The 17,893-nt window shown below is 44.0% G+C and overlaps 1 protein-coding gene and 1 pseudogene across 1 annotated transcript in view; one reads left to right on the top strand and one right to left on the bottom strand.

Annotated features, from left to right (window-relative positions):
• The first annotated feature begins 10,578 nt into the window (after window positions 1-10,578).
• LOC101282004 (myosin regulatory light chain 12B-like) lies at window positions 10,579-14,608 on the top strand (annotated as a pseudogene).
• Window positions 10,819-17,893, bottom strand: part of LOC101282253 (small integral membrane protein 10-like protein 2A) — a 144,232-nt gene continuing 137,157 nt past the window's right edge. The window contains exon 2 of the mRNA XM_033403690.2: window positions 10,819-10,974. The gene's annotated coding sequence lies outside the window, so the exon portion shown is untranslated. The remainder of the gene's footprint in view (window positions 10,975-17,893) is intronic.

Below are 17,893 nucleotides of genomic sequence, written 5' to 3'. Positions count from 1 at the left end.
GGTGGCTTGCCAGCAATCTTTGGCAATTCCTTGGATTGTAGATACATCATTCCAATCCTCTTTCTTCACATGATGTTCTTCCTGTGTCTACATTTTGTCTTTCTTCTATACGTGTCTGTCTCTGTGTCCAAACTTCCCCATTTTATAAGGACGTATAAAGTCCTATTGGATTAGAGCCCATACCAATGACCTCATTTTAACTGGATTACCTCTATAAAGATCCTAGTTCCAAATAAGGTCACACTCTGAGGCACTGGAGGTTAGGACTTCAGCATATTTAAAAAATAATTAATTAATTTTTAAATTTTTGGCTGCGTTGGGTCTTCATTGCTGCGCGCGGGCTTTCTCTGCTTGCGGTGAGCAGGGGCTACTCTTCGTTGTGGTGTGCAGGCTTCTCATCGCAGTGGCTTCTCTTGTTGCGGAGCATGGGCTCTAGGCACGGGCTTCAGTAGTTGTGGCATGTGGGTTCAGTAGTTGTGGCACGCGAGCTCTAGAGTGCAGGCTCAGTAGTTGTGGTGCAAGGGCTTCATTGCTCCGTGGCATACGGGATCTTCCCAGGCCAGGGCTTGAACCCATGTCCCCTGCATTGGCAGGCGGATTTTTAACCATTGCGCCACCAGGGAAGCCCCTAGCGTATCTTTTTTGGAGTGGACACAATTCAACACATAACATACGTGTTTGTTGTTGTTGTTTTGGTTTGGTTTTTAATCTCAGCAGATTTCAGTCCTCTGACGCTTCCATGTTCTCATAGTCAATTAACCTCTGTCTTCAATTCCTTCTCGATCCAGAACAGACTGTGGTACATAATTCAATGACTCCGTATCCTCTTATATTTTCATTCCACTTCCCCAGAAGAACTCCAAGCCTGGATCAATCCAACTGCACCTGCCTTCCTTCTGCTTTCTTACTGGAGGGCTGCTGAGTGCTGCAAGAGGAAACCCTGCCACCATGTGGATGGGTGCTGGCCACTACAAATTCCTGGTCACCACCCCGAACTCAGTCCTGGATGCCATCTAGCAGTCTTCTCTGTATCCCAAGCCAGCAGTCTCAGTCTCTCTCTGTATTAGTCAGGCTTCTCCAGAGAACAAAACCAATAGGATATATCTCTATGTAAACATATGTCTACCTATCTGTCAGGATTCTGAGGAATTAGTTCACACGATTGTGAGGGCTGGCGAGTCTGAAATCTGCACGGCAGGCCAGCAAGCTGGGGACCCAGGGAAGAGTTGAAGTTGCAGCTTGAGTCCACAGTCTCAGTTCCTTTGAGTTGACAGAATTCCTTCTTCCTCAGAGGATCTCAGTCTTTTGCTCTTAAGGTCTTCAACTGATGAGGCCCACCCATTTTATGGAGGGTAACCCACTTTACTCAAAGTGTACTAACTTAAAAGTTAATCTCATCTGAAAAATACCTTCCCAGCAACATCTAGACCAGTGTTTGACCAAATATCACCGTAGTGTGGCCCACCCAAGTTGACACATCAAATTAACCATCACATTTTTCCATGTCCCACTTTTAACCCTCAGTAAAAGATGCTTCTTACTCTTCAGGGAAAATGGATGTTTTAAAGCAGGAAGCCCCTCAGCTTTCTACCTTCAAGCCACTAAAACCCCACTCATTTCAGCAGCCAGCCTTGCCTCCTCTCTTTTTGTCACAGAGGAAGAGGGGTCACTCTTTCTGAGCCCAGTCTCTCCACCTGGGCTTTGGGTTTTGATTACTACTGCATTTTCAGGACCTATATAGTGTGAGGGAAATGGTAGCCCCTCAAACATTTGAAGGAATCCTCTCCTGACCCCTTTCCTCCATTCCTCCCTTGTACTCTCTATTTTCAACCCCTTCTCTACCCTTTAATGTTTCTCATCAACATTTAAACAAATTCAAGTCTTTCCCATTAAAATAACACCAACATAATCAGCACCCTCGACTCTGTCCATCTTTAGCTATTGCCCTTTCTTCTTCCTTCAAGGTCATGCTTCTCCAAAGAATTGTCTGTATTTTCTGCCTTCACATCTTACTCTCCTATGTACTCCTCAACTACTGCAATCTGGCTTCTACCCCCATCATTCAATTGATATGGTCTTGACAAAATGGTCTTTTTCTTTCTGGTCATCTCCCTAGTATTGGATATTGTTGATTGCTGTCCTCCTCTCCCCCGCCCTCAAAATTATCCTTCACACATGACTTCTTATTTAGCCTGAACTGCAAGGTCCAACCCTTCAATTACTTTCTTGCTAATATCACTTTCTGGCCCCCTTTACCCTTCAGTCCTACATACTTGGAAGAACTCCATCACACTTCTTTTACTGAAAGACCTCGTTGTTTCTCCATGGGTTCATTCTTCCTCACAGCAAAGTGAGTAATAAACCCAACTCATCTGACTGCAGGTGTGCTCCTGGTGACCATTGCCTGAAGGGCATGACACTTTCAAGTTACCCAAATATTGGGGCATAAGAAGTGCTGATAGGCATCAGAAAGACTAAAAATGAAGTATGGAAAATTTTCACTCCTCCATCCCCATCTCACAAGCCAGCATTACTTGACACCCATTCAGCTGAATTTATCACAAGAACACAGCAATTAGGTTTTGCTGTCACAGGCAACTAAAGTGTTCCTATGCAGAAATTGGTCCCTAGAAGTAGGGCCTGGAAAAGAAACAAGCCAAATAATGTGGAATTGTCTAAGGCAAGGTTGGGTGAATGGCAGTGAAAAGCCCTCTATCTTGAGTTGGGAAATGGGCAGACCAGTTATATGGCCTCAAAGTGGTCATTTTTTGTAAATTGTGTGCCTAGTAAGGCTAGGGCCTTATGGGATTTTGTAGAGGATCGAGATACTGGTGTTGATTTAGTTGCTCCTTGTGGCATTCAGAAAGGTTCTACAAGCAAGAGACAAATTTTGGGTGGTGAAACTGATCCATCTGAAAGCAGAGAGGGAAGAAAACACAGCTCTCCTAATAGAAGCCCTGTAGCCTACACTCCAAAATGGCTGAGTGATGACTATTGTACAAGGTGAACAAAGCCCAATTATTTGCCCCAAGGTGAAGTAGGACCAGTGAAGGCAGAGACCTCAGGGGAGCCAGAGCCTGATCGTCTCAGTCTTTCCCAAACACCTTAGGCCTGGGAAAGATACCAATTATCCTCATGGGGCCTCTCCATCCCAGGGTATTGTTGTGAACTGTCCTAAAGCAGAAACCAAGGAGGTCATTAAACTCAGAGACAAGGGAATGGGCTTAGCCAACACAGATTGATGCTAAGAGACAAAACCACCCAGTCTGGAATCTAGTGCTTGGTAACTGTCTGCTTTTGTCATCAGTCTATAGAATTGATCAGAAGCAAAGAGATGCCTAACCTCCTCAGTTGATAAAGGGGTCATCTTGCTGGAGAAACCTCTAGCTTCACCATCAAGGATGTGTGAGTGCTTACCCCACCACGCACATAGCTTACCACCTGGAAGTAGGTGCTGCATCCCAGAAGGGGACTGCTTCCCCGTGCCTTCCTCAGATGTGGCCACGACAAAAGATGGACAAGGTTGATCTTCCCAGAGAGCAGAAACCAGGAGCAGCAGAAAGGTCGCCTAAGAAACTCACGCCTTTGCCAGAGTGGGGAGGCCCTGCTTCTCTCGTCCAGCAGAACGTGAGATATGTGAGCATTTGGGGACCACCGAGGATGATTTCTCCCCTCCCCCTTTCTAAATGGATATTGTATTGCAGGTATTCTGTTATCTTATTCTCATCTTGTATTGTGACTGTTAGGGACGGTTAATGTTATCCTTTAACTGTAGGTCTTTGAATTATGAGGTGCCGCATCCATAAAGGATCAAGAAGGAGGATAATCACCCCGAGGTACCGCACTTGAAGCTAGATGTAAAACAAGGGTGAGACTTTGGGCTGTCTCCTTTGAGAGGGGGGTGAGTGCCTTTGGCATAACGCATGTGACATAGTGACATTATGATAAGGAGCATTTTTGCAAGTAAATGAATGGAAAGAAGAGTGTGCATGTGGGTGCTAGGCAGCTGCTGGGGGCTGGGGAAGGGGGGAGAGGTTAGACGACAGTGAACATCAGTTGTTTTACAGACTTTATGCATCATTTTCCCATATTCTAGTAGGATCAATGGCACCTTGCTGACAATCTGCGCACGACGAATTTCCAATCATTTGGATCATTTCCTAAGGATAGTGTCCGAAATTGGAATTTCAGAAGGTACAAATAGTTTCATGGCTCTTACTAAATGTTTGAAAACTGCTTCCAAAAAGAGTTAGAGCAATTGACATTCCTACCAGTAACATAGGAGAGCGTTCCTATATATTTCATCAACTACTTCTGAAATTTAATGCTCCGCAAATATAGCCTTGAGCTCTGAGGGAATAGGCAAGCCTCTGTGGTTATCCTCTACATAGACTGACTAAGAATCATCCCTCCAAGTTTATTTGTGATCCATGTGATAAAGCTGTACACCCAAAGAGAATCTTCTCGTCGTTTCCCTCTGATCAGTTCTGCTGCCACCAGAGGGATTAATGCTCGTAGTTCTCTTCGGACAGCGATTTTCTGGCTGCAGCTCAGAGCATCATTCCACCTCCTGCCTTTTCCTCCTGGCATCTCATTCAAAGCCGAACACTCTAAGATAGCAATTGAAACATCAAAATCTACTCTAGTGTGGTGTGAGGCATCTCAGGGTCCCAGGTAGGTACTCTATATAGGTGATCACCTTAGTCACATCTTATTTGGTTCAAATTAGCTTCTAAGTCAGGCTTTTCCAAGTTTTGGAAACATAAACAACATTTTAAACCCGAAACTCAAAACGATACATGCTTGTGTCATTAGTCCAAAATTCACAGTCTGCAGAGAAGAAAATACGATCTCCAAAGTTTAAGGGTCTTGCCCAAGTGCACACAGTTAGCCAAGGACTGAGATTTCTGGACTTGTGATGCCACTAGAAACTGGGACTATGGTGGTTCTTAACATGGCAGTCATTACTCATTGCCCGGTCCTCACATCCGGAAACATCCAGCTTCCCTCTCCTCTAGGCTCCACAGCTTGGCTAAGACTGGGGCTACTCTCAAAGCTGGGACAGATTTTTCTCCCTGAAGACCCTTTCAGTTCAGGAGCTTGCAAATACCATTCTGTCATTGTTATGTTTTCCCTCCTCCAGCCCTCCCCTCAGGGCTTCCATCCTCTGCCCGGATATAGTGTCAAGGAAACTGCAGGTACAGGGATAACCCCAGACTCAGAGCTGTCTTTGAAGAATCGGCGGGGGGGGGGGGGGGGGGGGGGGCGGGGGGAGGGAAGTTGGGGGGGAAGGAATGCCTTTCATCAGTCTGTTACTTCTAGTCTCAATCCAGGAAACCCTTAGATCAGTGGATCTTATATTTCTTTTGGCCACAGGCCACCTTAGGAAACTGATGAAAGCAACAGACACTCTCAAATTCACATTAGCACAAAATTATACCTACAATTTCAGGGCCATCAAAGACCATCTGAATCCCATCCAAGGTCAACGGGTAATGGTAAGAGATTCGATCACAGTGGTTACATCCTAGTTTTCAGCAGAGATACTTTCTAATAATCATGGGGAGAATTTGAACCCTGCAGGTTACTTCCTTGTCTCAAACAAAACATGGATAATTGTTATGTCTGGAGTGGAAGGTGGGGGACATTTTTCGTGGCAGGTTTTTTTCCTAGGCTCATTCACACGGATGGCCTCCTAGAGAACTGTAGGGATGTTATCACAGTAGGTGGCTACCCGAAGTCTTCCTGCTAATTAATGTACCTCTTGGGCGCGGGATACATTATCCTGCACTGACTGTCAAAAATAGTTTCAGTCTCCAGGAGGGGCTTTAACATTGGGAACAAAAAGCTGCCTATAATTGCTTTGGGTTAGCTCTTAAGATTATAGCCGAGTTAACACATAGTTATTTTTGCAGAGTAGTAAAGTAAGCTTGCCAGATAAAGTCCTGTACCATAGTCTCTCCCCACTTGCTATGGTTACGTCCCTGAAAACCATCATGGTAAGAGAATTTACAGTTGATGAACTTAGAACCTTACAGGGAAAGTAGAATCAGGAACCGAAAGTCAAATCTGTGTCTATAAAAGCTCTTAGAAACTTTTTTTTTGGCTTTCACTAAAATGAAATGTTAAAGGCGGCACATCAAATAAAAAGAACGTCAATGTTTTATATAGGTTTTAATTTAGAAAGAGCCATGAAGAGTTCTGTACAATTTCCATCTACCATTCCTCGATCATTACAGCATTTTTAGGAACCCTCTCTTCCTCTGTTTTATCTTTATTACTGTTGTTTATTTTTAAAGTAGCACTCTTGTAACAATTTAATTGTATAGAAGTGCTATAAAGTAAAAAAGCAAAAGTCTCTCAAATCTCACTCCCCAGTCATAGATAATCACTATTAATGGAAGGACATTTGGGCTGTTTCCATTTGGGCTTTTTTTGGTTCATTTTTCAGGTTGATGGTTGAGGCTGCTGGATTTTAAGGGTCCTGTGGAGCTGGGGAGAAGGGGATGGGAATAGTCCAAGTTAAAAAGCCATAAAGCCTGTTGTTCTCACTGTTCTTATGAGATTCAGCAGTTTTGCTTGAATAGAAGCATCTCAGAGTGTTGCAAGCCTTTGGTTAATTTCCAGAGTTCTGAACAAGTGGATACTGACAAGTTCTGCCAGCGTTTCTTTGCTTTTGTGGAGGAGCAGGTTTATGGACGTCCTCACCCTGCCTTTCCGGACTTCCCATCACTATCCAGGCCTTTTTAATTTCTCTCTTTTTACAAAAGTATGGAGGGCTTCCCTGGTGGCTCAGTGGTTGAGAGTCCGCCTGCTGATGCAGGGGACACGGGTTCGTGCCCGGGTCTGGGAAGATCCCACATGCCGCGGAGTGGCTGGGCCCGTGAGTCATGGCCGCTGAGCCTGCGCGTCCGGAGCCTGTGCTCCGCAACAGGAGAGGCCACAACAGTGAGAGGCCCGCGTACCGCAAAAAAAAAAAAAAAAAGTACGGAGGCCACTTGGCAAGGAACTGTAGCAAGCCTCTAGAACCTGAGAGCGACCCCCAGCTGACTGACAGCCAGCAAGAAAGTCATAAAATCACAAAGAAAGGAATTCTATTAACAACCAGGGATCTTGGAAGAGGACCCTGAGCCTCAGATGAAAATAGCAGTCTGGTTTCAACCCAGAGCAGAGGACCCAGCTAACCTGTTCCCAGACTCCTGACTCTTGCCCTACTTCTCCTTGGCCTGCCCCTTTCCCTGCCAAGGCCCCAGTTCAGAGTGGACACCCTTCCTCTAGGACAATTAAGGGGCTTGCACTAATGGAGTTAGTTTTCACAAATATCTTCTAGGATCCACAGAAACCAGAAGTCTTTCATTCCTGGTAGTTGTTGGAAAGTGGCCAGGTGGTGAGGAAAGAATTTATTTTTAATATTTTATTTTTTTTAATTTATTTTTTAAATTTTTATTTATTGTTTTTGGCTGCATTGGGTCTTCGTTGCTGTGCGCAGGCTTCTCATTGCGGTGGCTTCTCTTGTTGTGGAGCATGGGCTCTAGGCGCGCAGGCTTCAGTAGTTGTGGCTCGTGGGCTCAGTAGTTGTGGCTCACGGGCTCTAGAGCACAGGCTCAGTAGTTGTGGCGCACGGAATTAGTTGCTCCACAGGATGTGGGATCTTCCCAGACCAGGGTTCGAACCCCTGTACCGTGCATTGGCAGGTGGATTCTTAACCGCTGCGCCACCAGGGAAGTCCAAGTCATGCATTTTACATTCATGGGTACTGTACATGAGACAGTATCAGGCTGGCCAGGAAAGGTATAGAAAAAGCACCCATGAACATTCCAGTTTTCCAGCCTTTTTTCTTACTCCCACAACCGGACACGTGCATGGACTTGAGCTTTGGAAATGTTCACAGCAGTTCTTTAACATATCAGTAAATCTTTCATCTTCAGCAAGTCATGTCCAGAAAAGCTCTAAGTCATTTCAAAATGTAGGGTGCTTCTCCCCTGATCCATACCCACATCCTATTCATGCTGAGAAAAATATACCTTAGTACTAGGCAGAAGGCTCCCCTGCCCTCCCAGCCTTTCCTTCTACTCGGTGGGCAAAGCCATCATTACTCAGATGTTTAGTTTTCATTGAATAAAGCCCAGGAGGAAGGAAGAAGTCCTGGGATTTGTTTCCTTCCCTCCTCATCGCCATCTGTTGGTAGATTGTTGCATTTCAGATGTGTATGCAGAGTCCAATTAAATAAATAGTGCCAGCCTACTTACTGCTGGTCACAAGGTGCCAAGGCTCTGCAGAGGAATCCATTCCTGCAGTCCTGGGCCAGGACACACCACAAGCACCATGAAACCCTACTCCTTGTTTCACCCAGGCCAGGGTGGCCGAGGACAAGGGCTACATCAAGCATTCCCAGCCTCAGTGAGAGTGGTTTTGGGATCAGGAATTAAGAAATTAAGGCTTGGGACTTCCCTGGCGGTCCAGCGGTTAGGACTCCATGTTTTCACTACCATGGCCCCGGGTTCAATCCCTGGTCAGGGAACTAAGATCACGCAAGCCGTGAAAAAAAAAAAAAGAAACTAAGGCTTTCTATTTAAGAATGTTCTGGTGTATCCAGATATAGAGAACAAACTAGTGGTTACCAGTGGGGAGGGGCGGGGAATTACCAGTGGGGAGGGGCGGGGAAGAGGCAAGATAGGGGTAGGGGATTAAGAGGTACAAACTACTATGTATAAAATAAATAAGCAACAAGGATATATTATACAGCACAAGAAATATAGCCAATATTTTATAATAATGCTAGATGGAGTATAATCTATAAAAATATTGAATCACTATGTTGTACATCTGAAACTAATACTGTAAATCAACAATACTTAAATTTAAAAAATTAAAAATAAAATTATTTTATTAGGTATAATTTTTTAAAAGAGTATTTCGGTGCATCTGTTATATTTTAAAATGATCTTTAAAAGGAACAAGGCTGAAATGTTTATTGTATGTGGCAGCTGCCCTGCCTGACAGCAGAAGCAGAAGCAATTGGTGATTACATGTCCAAAGAAGTGGACAGCAGTCCCCATATTGTTCATGCCAGTCCTTGCCAGAAACTGGAATCCTAGCCTTGAATTCCCACCAGCTTAGGGACATCACAGTGCCAAATGCCTACCCTCCTAGACCTTTTCCTATCAGACTGTCAGACTCCCAAGACAGTTTCTAGCAAGGACCAGGGTGAGGAATGTGTCAAGAGAGAGGAATAGTGGGGACCAGGTTTGACCCCAGTTCTTTTATCTATCTATTTATTTATTTATTTTTGGCTGTGTTGGGTCTTCGTAGCTGCGCATGGGCTTTTCTCTAGTTGAGGCGAGCGGGGGTTACCCTTCATTGCGGTGCGCGGGCTTCTCATTGCAGTGGCTTCTTCTGTTGCGGAGCACAGGCTCTAGGCACGCGGGCTTCAGTAGTTGTGGTTTGCGGGCTTAGTTGCTCTGCGGCATGTGGGATCTTCCTGGACCAGGTATCAAACCCGTGTCCCCTGAATTGGCAGGCAGATTCTTATCCACTGTGCCACCAGGGAAGCCCCTTGACCCCAGTTCTGGAGCACCTTGATGTTAGGTAAGGAAGGAAGCCATGGATTTAGATGCAAGGACATGAGACAGGGGCTTGGTCCCAGAAACAAAGCATGAACTTGTCCCCTGGGACCGGAGGGGAATCTGCCATAGGGTGCAATTGACAAGAATAGTGCAGAAATGGCTGAGCTGAAAGTCAGGCAACCTGGCTGCTAACCTTGGCTCTCCCACCCACTAGCTGTGTGGCTTTGTGCACATGGTTGTGAGCCTTCCTTAGTTCATTTGTAAAATACAGCTCACTTAGCCTCTCTAGCCTCAAGCTACCACGGAGTTGTGCTTCTCAAACTCTAATGTGCACTGGAATCACTGGGCACATTGTGAAAGTGCAAGTCCTGATTCAGTTGGTCTGGGGTGGAGGCCTCAGAGTCACAAGCTTCCAGGTGATGCTCGTGCTGCTGGGCCCTGACCCACACTTTGATTAGCAGGTAAGCATAGATTACAGAAGTGGCTCAAGGGCTCTCACTGCTGGTGTGGATGGAAGGCCAGAGGCAGGACTCTAGTCACCCCACCCCCTAGCTTCAGCCAGAGCACCTCACCTTTGATTTGTTTTACATATTAGGGTTCCACCTAAGATTTTATTTGAAAAATAAAAGGAGTCAGTTTGTTTATTTTTTTAAGAGCTTGACAACAATTGAATTGCAGCCCTTTGGGGGGATAGGATAATTTAACCTATTTTTATTATGGAAGATTTCAAACATACAAGAAATTCAAAAGAAAAGTCTAACAAACTCGCAAGTACCCATTACTAAGATTCAACAAGTACCACAATTTGTCAATCTTGTTTCATATCCAACGGATAGGAACTTAAAAAAAACAGGGCAGCTCTTGTGTCTGGCCTTGGGCTCTGTTGAAGAGACTTCTACAGTGGCTGACTGGGATATTCATTCATGCTTTAATGGGACTGACTTTGGACAAGATTAACTGCAACTTCTGAAGGACCGATTCCCAGAGTTAAACAGCCACCACATAGAGCAAAATGGCAAAGACTAAGACCACCAAGAAATGTCCTCAATTCGCCACCTCCAATGTGTTTGCCATATTTGACCAACGACAGATTCAAGTGTTCAAAGAGGCCTCCAATGTAATTGATCAGAACAGAGATGGTTTCATCAAGGAAAACTTGCGTGATGTGCTTGTTTCTCCAGGGAAGAATCCAGCTGATGCATACCTCAATGCCATGATGAATGAGGTCCCAGGGCCCATAAATTTCACCTTGCTCCTCCCGGTGTTTGGTGAGAAGTTAAATGGTGCAGATCCAGAAGAATGCTCTTGCTTGCTTTGATAAAGAAGCAGTAGGCACCATTCAGGAGGATTATCCAAGAGAGATCTGACGACAACGGGAGTTCAGCTGGTAGATGAAGAAGTGGATGAGCTGTTCGGAGACAATTGACAAAAAGGGAGACTTTCATTTAACTGAGTTCACATGCATTCTTAAACTTGGAGCAAAAGGCAAAGAAGACATTGAAAGAACTTTAGCTAAAAACTTCCAACTACTGGGACTTCCCTGGTGGTCCAGTGGGTAAGACTCCGTGATCCCAAAGCAGGGGGCCCGGGTTCGATCCCTGGTCGGGGAACTAGATCCCACATGTCGCAACTGAGAAGCCCGCGTGCTGCAACTAAGATCCTGCATGCCACAATGAAGACCCGGAGGAGCCTAAATAAATAAATGGTTTTAAAAAATTAAAAAACAAAAAACCAAAAAACTTCCAGGGACTTCCCTTGCGGTCCAGGGGTTCAGTCTTTGCCTTCCAATGCAGGGGGTACATGTCTGATCCCTGGTTAGGGAGCTAAGATCCTACAGGCCTTGGGACCACAAAACCAAAAAAACATAAAACAGAAGCAATGTTGTAACAAATTCCATAAAAGACTTTAAAAATGGTCCACATCAAAAAAATCTTTAAAAAACAAAAAACAAAACACCAACTTCTACTTACTATATCTTACTTTTTAAAAATAATGTTTTTATTAGACTATAGTTAATTTACAATGTTGTGTTAGTTTCTGGTGTACAGCAAAGTGATTCAGTTATACATATATGTATAACTATACATATATTTATTCTTTTTCATTACACTTTATTACAAGATGTTGAATATCGTTCCCTGTGCTATACAGTAGGATCTTGTTGTTTATCTATTTTATATATAGTAGTTTGTCTTACTTTTTTTTAAAATTGAAGTATAGTTGATATACACTATTATATGTTACAGGTGTACAATATAGTGATTTACAAGTTTTAAAGGTTATACTCCATTTACTGTTATAAAATATTTGCTATATTCCCTGTATTGTTACATATATCCTTGTAGCTTATTTTATGTGTCTTATGCTTTTTTATTTCCCAGACACTTAACCCCACCCTCATAGAACCTGTTGAATGCAACTTAGTTTCACAGCTCCCTCCCACCCCATTTTTTTTGATATATTTATTCCAGACCTTTCTGCCACTTAGCATTTGTATAATCAGACTGGAAATGGGGATGAGCTTGTAAATTGTATTGAAAAAGACACTGTGAATAAAAATTGCCATGTGAACCTCCAGGAAAATATATCCATATCTCTGGCTTTGCTAGATTTTTATAATTTTGTATAATTAAAATGATATTTTGAAATAAAGATTATTCTGACTGAAATGGAATATAATGGCAAGTTAAACAAGTGAGTGAGTGGAGGTTTGATCTAAGATTCTAAGATGAGGCAAAATTCCATAGAATAGTTATGACTGAACATTTACTGTGTCTGAGGCATTGCACATACACGATTTTCACTGAATCCTCCCAACATGACAGTTGGAATTCCAACCTAGGGCACCTCACCCCAGAGCTTACAGTGCTGGAACCACTAGGTTGTCTCTATGAAAATCCGCAAATGTCTAAAAGAATCAAGACATTTCCATTACATTATAACATAATTCTGTAGTCACTATTGAAATTTAAAATAATTGGGGTAATTGATTATGTGAATAGAATTTCAAAAAATTCTATCCCAGGTTTAAAAAAACTACAGAAGACAAAGATGATAAGCAATACTATTGTCTGTTTGAAGGCAGTTCATGTAGTGTAGACTCTAGGGAAGGCGAAGGGCTGAAAAACACGGAAACAAGCCTGCTACGAGCTCATTTTAAATTCTCAAGGCCCAGCAATTTGACAAACAGGAGAGAACAATTTTAAAAAGGAAAATATCCACTGAAAGAAGTTTTTCAACACTGTTCAACACCTATTCCCTCTCCTAAAAGCATACTGGAATTTTGTCTCCTTAAAATCAATGCATTTACATATTGTTTAATATTTGTGCTTTATAGCTGGGTGCAGTAGGCAGATCTCTATTGACTTGCTATCACTTAAAAGAATTTTTTTTCTTGGCTTCCTTTCCCCACAGACATAGAAAACAAACTTATGGCTACCAAAGGGGAAAGGAGCGGGGGGCGGAGTGAATTAGGAGTTTGGGATTAACAAACTACTATACATAAAATAGATAAGCCACAAGGATTTACTGTATAGCACAGGGAACAATATTCAATACCTGGTAATAGCCTATAATGGAAAAGAATCTGCAAAAAAAACAAACAAACCCTGAATCACTATGTTGTACACTTGAAACTAACACAATATTGGAAATCAACTCTACTTCAATAAAAAAAAAAATGAGGGAGCAGTTCGACTATGGTGGCCTAGTACGGTGCTTTGCAGTTCATAAGAGCTTTCACATTTATTATCTAATCCTCACAGCCCACAGGGTAAGTAGAGTGTAAGTCAAGTTGAAGTTTCAAAAAGTCAAAGCACTTATCTAAGGTTTCTCAAGTACAAGAGTTCACATCCTGCTCCCTTTTCCACTTACAAGCGTAAAGTCACCGTGAAGTGTCACAAAACCAGGTGGAAAATCACTGTATGTTTAGGGAAAGGGGAAAAGGTGGTGGGATTATCTTGATCATCATTAAACCACTGTTTCTCAGGCACCGTTTAAGTGTTGGGGACAGCTGGGGGGCAGGACAGACAAGGACGCTGCCCTCCTGGGATACACGCTCTCTAGTGAGAGCCAGGTGATCAATAACTCATCTCAAATAAGTCCTGTGCGACAAAGAACTGAGCAAATGAAGCAGAGGGTAGTCAGGAAGGGCCTCTTTGAGATGTCACGTTAAGCTGAGGTCTGAATGACAAGAAGGAGGTCCCATGAGATGATCGGGGTTCAAAAGGGACAGCTCCTCCCAAGGCACATGTGGCAGGAGTGTTGGGGGAGCACGAGAGAACACAAGGATGGTGTTTGCTGCGTAGTTTAAGTGTGGAATCCTAGGGCTTTAGGCAGGGAAGAAACGTGATTCACGTTTTAAAAAACTCAACCTTGCTGCTGTGTAGAGGGGCACAAGGCTTCCAGGTAGGAGGAGGCTGTCGCCATCATCCAGGCAAGACATGAGGACAGCTTGGACCCGGAAAATGATTGAGGATGTGGCTATAAAATGCCTCTCCTTGTCTAACCTACTTCCTCCCCTCCAACTACCATCTTTCTGGCATAATTTTAATACATTTATTCTATTGCTCTGCTTGAAGCCAGATTTAAAAGATTGGGGGGGGGAAGCTTTCAAGATTAAAAAAAAAAACTTGGTTGTTCCTTGAATGCCTTATGTTTATCTGACACAAGCTGCTCTGTTTCATCTATATTGTCTATAAAGAGCATTGTAGAATCCAGTACTATGAGGTGCCTAGGCCAGAACCTTGTTCCTCTTCAGGGTCCAATAAATATTATTATTTTTTTAACATCTTTATTGGAGTATAATTGCTTTATGTTGTTGTCTAAGTTTCTGCTGTATAACAAAGTGAATCAGCTATACATACACATATATCCCCATATCTCCTCCCTCTTGCGTCTCCCTCCCACCCTCCCTATCCCACCCCTCTAGGTGGTCACAATACTATTAGCGATGACGATGAAACCAAACCAGACTTTTTGTTAAATCTGTTTGGTTGATTTGTTTGTTGCCTTCTGTTTAAAGCAACTACAAGCGAACCTGAAGACTATCTTTGGTTTCTGAAATGCTGGGGTTCAAAATTCTTCGCACTACCAACAAGCTCCAGAGCCTCACTGGCTGGACTGAATGGACAACTGGGCCCGGTTTGGAGCGACCTCGGGAAGCAGGGACAGGGAACTGCACAAAGCATTACAAGGCCGGCTTCTCCCTGACAAGGTGAAGTCACAAGAAGGACGGAGTGGGGACAGGAATGTGGCCGGGCTCTTGTCCTTCAGTTGTCCTCCCAGAGGCACTGGCGAGGAGAGACAGCTCTAAGAGGCGGTGCGAGGTTAAAGGTTCCGGCGAACTAGGCCTCTGGACGTTTCCAGCAAAGCTGGGAGGCAGCGGAGGCAGGCTGTGAGCTTCAGGGAGGCCCACCGCGGATTTCAGCGGTAGTACCGCCATCAAAGTCACAGGGTGGCTTTGTCTTTTCCAAATCCGGGGAAATGTTGATGGATAGAATCGCCTGTGTTTCCCGTTTCCTTTTCTCCCTTTGGAGCTCGGCTACCGCCTCTGTGTGGCTGAGGGCGAGCAGAGGAGAACTGGGGGAACTAGGCGCGGACCGGGCGCAAGGAGACCTTTGATTCCGGGCGGTGCGCGGCGGCGCCGCCCCTGCGGCCGGGTTCCCACGGCAGCCGCCACCCACCCAGCCCTTCCCACGAGCCAGGCCCTCCCCACGCTCGCGGCCGCCTAGGACCCCGCGACAGCCCGCCAGCTGGGTGCTGCCCACGCCAATTGGACCGGTCACGGCGCTGCGGCTCAGAGAGGCCAGGGCCATCCCGCCTCCCTGATTAAGTGGTAGAGCTGCTGTGTCCAACGACAGTTTGCGCCCTTGACCCTGACGCAGTGCTGCCTTTTGACGTCCTGAGACTGAGCAGCTCGTCCGACCAGCTCCGAATCAGGCTGATCATTAATAAAGGCGAGTCCTCGTGTTCGAACCTCTCCCACGTGTCAGCCACCGTGCTCGGTGTTCACTGACTGACGTGCGTTAGTTCACCGATTCCTCAGAGAACCTGGGAATTACTAATCATCTCGCAGATGAAGGAAGCGAAGCGCAGAGAGCCTGAAGGACCTGGCCAAAGTGACTCCGCTCGTAACCTGAAGACGCCGGGTTCGAGCCCAGCTGGTTTCCCCCTCCCAAGCCTGCTCCACCCGCCGTGCGTCTGGTTTAAAGATGGGACGGCCCATCTCCAGTACTGATGGTGTTCTGAAAAGTCCCTGGTGACTTACTGGGATGCCCTGCCCGCCGGATGCATCTGCAAGTCTTGTTGTAGCGTGCATGGAAATCGGAAGCACGTAATCAGTTCATAGGTTCTTATTTGCCCAAGATCTTGCACCTCGTATAACTCGAAAACCTATATATCTCGTCCTCATGGTTTGTTCATTTACAGAAAGCGAATTCTGCCAAAGCTGGGTGAAAGCTCCACGCTCCAGCCCGAGGCTGGCCGGCGCTAGTGGAGCAGCGCCATCTCCTGGTGGATTCCGTGAACTACATCAGAAACCACTGGAGGGTGTTGTGTTGCCAAGGCCTTCAGACATGGGGACAGCACCCGTGCACAGCCAGTTTTGATAAGGGGAAGAGAAGAAAGAGAAGAGAGGTTTTGGGACACAGGAAGGGAGTGGAGGGAGTGGGTGTCAACGTGAGGTTGTAGAGCCTCTGCTTTAGCCATTCCGCTGTGATCCCCAGGGTGATAGAATCTAACTTTTTATTAAAATTGGCATCGGGGAAAGGGCACCCAGCAGTGCAATACTGAACTGCAGTAATTCGCAGGTGGCATGTATTATGGTTTTATCTCATATGTATGTCATGATATCGAGTTAATTTTTGTATATGATGTGAGTTAAGAGTCAAGTTTTGCACGTGGCAGCAAAGATCCCACGTGCTGCAACTAAGACCCAGCACAGCAAAATAAATACATAAATAAATTTAAAAAAATTTTTTAAGTCAAGTTTGGTTTTAAAGATGTGCTTTTCCAATGTTTCCAGTACTTTGTTGACAATGTTATCTTTTTCTCCATTGTATTGCCTTGGCACCTCAGTCAAAAGTCAATTGTCCATATAGTTGTGAGTATATTCTGAACTCTCTGTTCTGTTCCATTGATCTCTAAATCTATCTTAATGCCAATACCACACTGCCTGGATTATTGTTGTTCTATACTAAGTCCTGAAATGTAGTGTAAGTCCTGCATCTTTGTTCTTTTTCAAAATTTTTTGGCTGTCCTTAGCCTTTTGCATTTCTATAGAAATGTTGGAATCACTTTGTCAATGTCAATTTCTTTTAAAAGTCCTACTGTGATTTTATTGGGAATGCACTGAATCTATAGATCAGTTTGGTAGAGCTGACATCCAGCAACACTGAGTTTTCAAATCTGTGAGCATGGTATATCACTCCATTTATTTATGTATGTATTATTTAATTTCTTCTGTAGTTTTCAGTGTACAGGTCTTGCAGACCTTTTGTCAAATTTATCCCTAAGTACTTAATATTTCTGCAAAGAAGACGTATAAATGGCCACCAAGCAAATGAACAGATGCTCCACATCATTAACCCTAGGGAAATGCAAATGAGAATTACAATGAGATACTACTTCACACATACTAGGATAACCATAAATTAAAAAAAGAAAAATAACAACTGTTAGAGAGCATGTGGAACCATCATACATTACTGAGTGAGACTGTAAATGGCGCAGCTTCTATGTAAAACAGTTTGGTGGTTTCTCAATAAGTTAAATATAGAACTACCAAGTGATCCAGCAATTCCACTCCTAGATGTGGACCCCCAAAATTGAAATCAGGTGTTCAAACAAACTTGTACTTGAATGTCCATAGTAGGGCTATTCACAATGGCCAAAAGGTGGAAGCAACACAAATGTCCATCAACATATGAATGGATAAATGTCATATATCCATAAAATGGAATATTATTCAGCCATAAAAGGAAAAAGGTACTGATAATACAATAATGTGAATGAACTGCCAAAATATTATCCTAAGTTAAAGAAGCCAGATATAAAAGGTCACATATCGTATGATTCCATTTTTTTGAAATATCCATGAAAAGCATATAGATAGAGACAGAAAGCATATTTGTGTTTGCCGAGGGCTGGGGTAGGGAGGGAATGGAGACTCACCACTTAATGGGCATGGTGTTCTCATTTGGGGTGATGAAAATGTTCTAGAACTAGATAATGGTGATGGTTACACAACATTGTGAATGTACTTCATGCCACTGAATTCTATACTTTAAAATGGTTAAAATGGCAACATTTGTTATATGTATTTTGCC

The sequence above is a fragment of the Orcinus orca genome, chromosome X (assembly GCF_937001465.1).
Source record: "Orcinus orca chromosome X, mOrcOrc1.1, whole genome shotgun sequence".
Taxonomy (NCBI): domain Eukaryota; kingdom Metazoa; phylum Chordata; class Mammalia; order Artiodactyla; family Delphinidae; genus Orcinus; species Orcinus orca.
The sequence above is the reverse complement of the archived record's forward strand: the minus strand, read 5'-3'. Positions and strand labels throughout refer to the sequence as shown.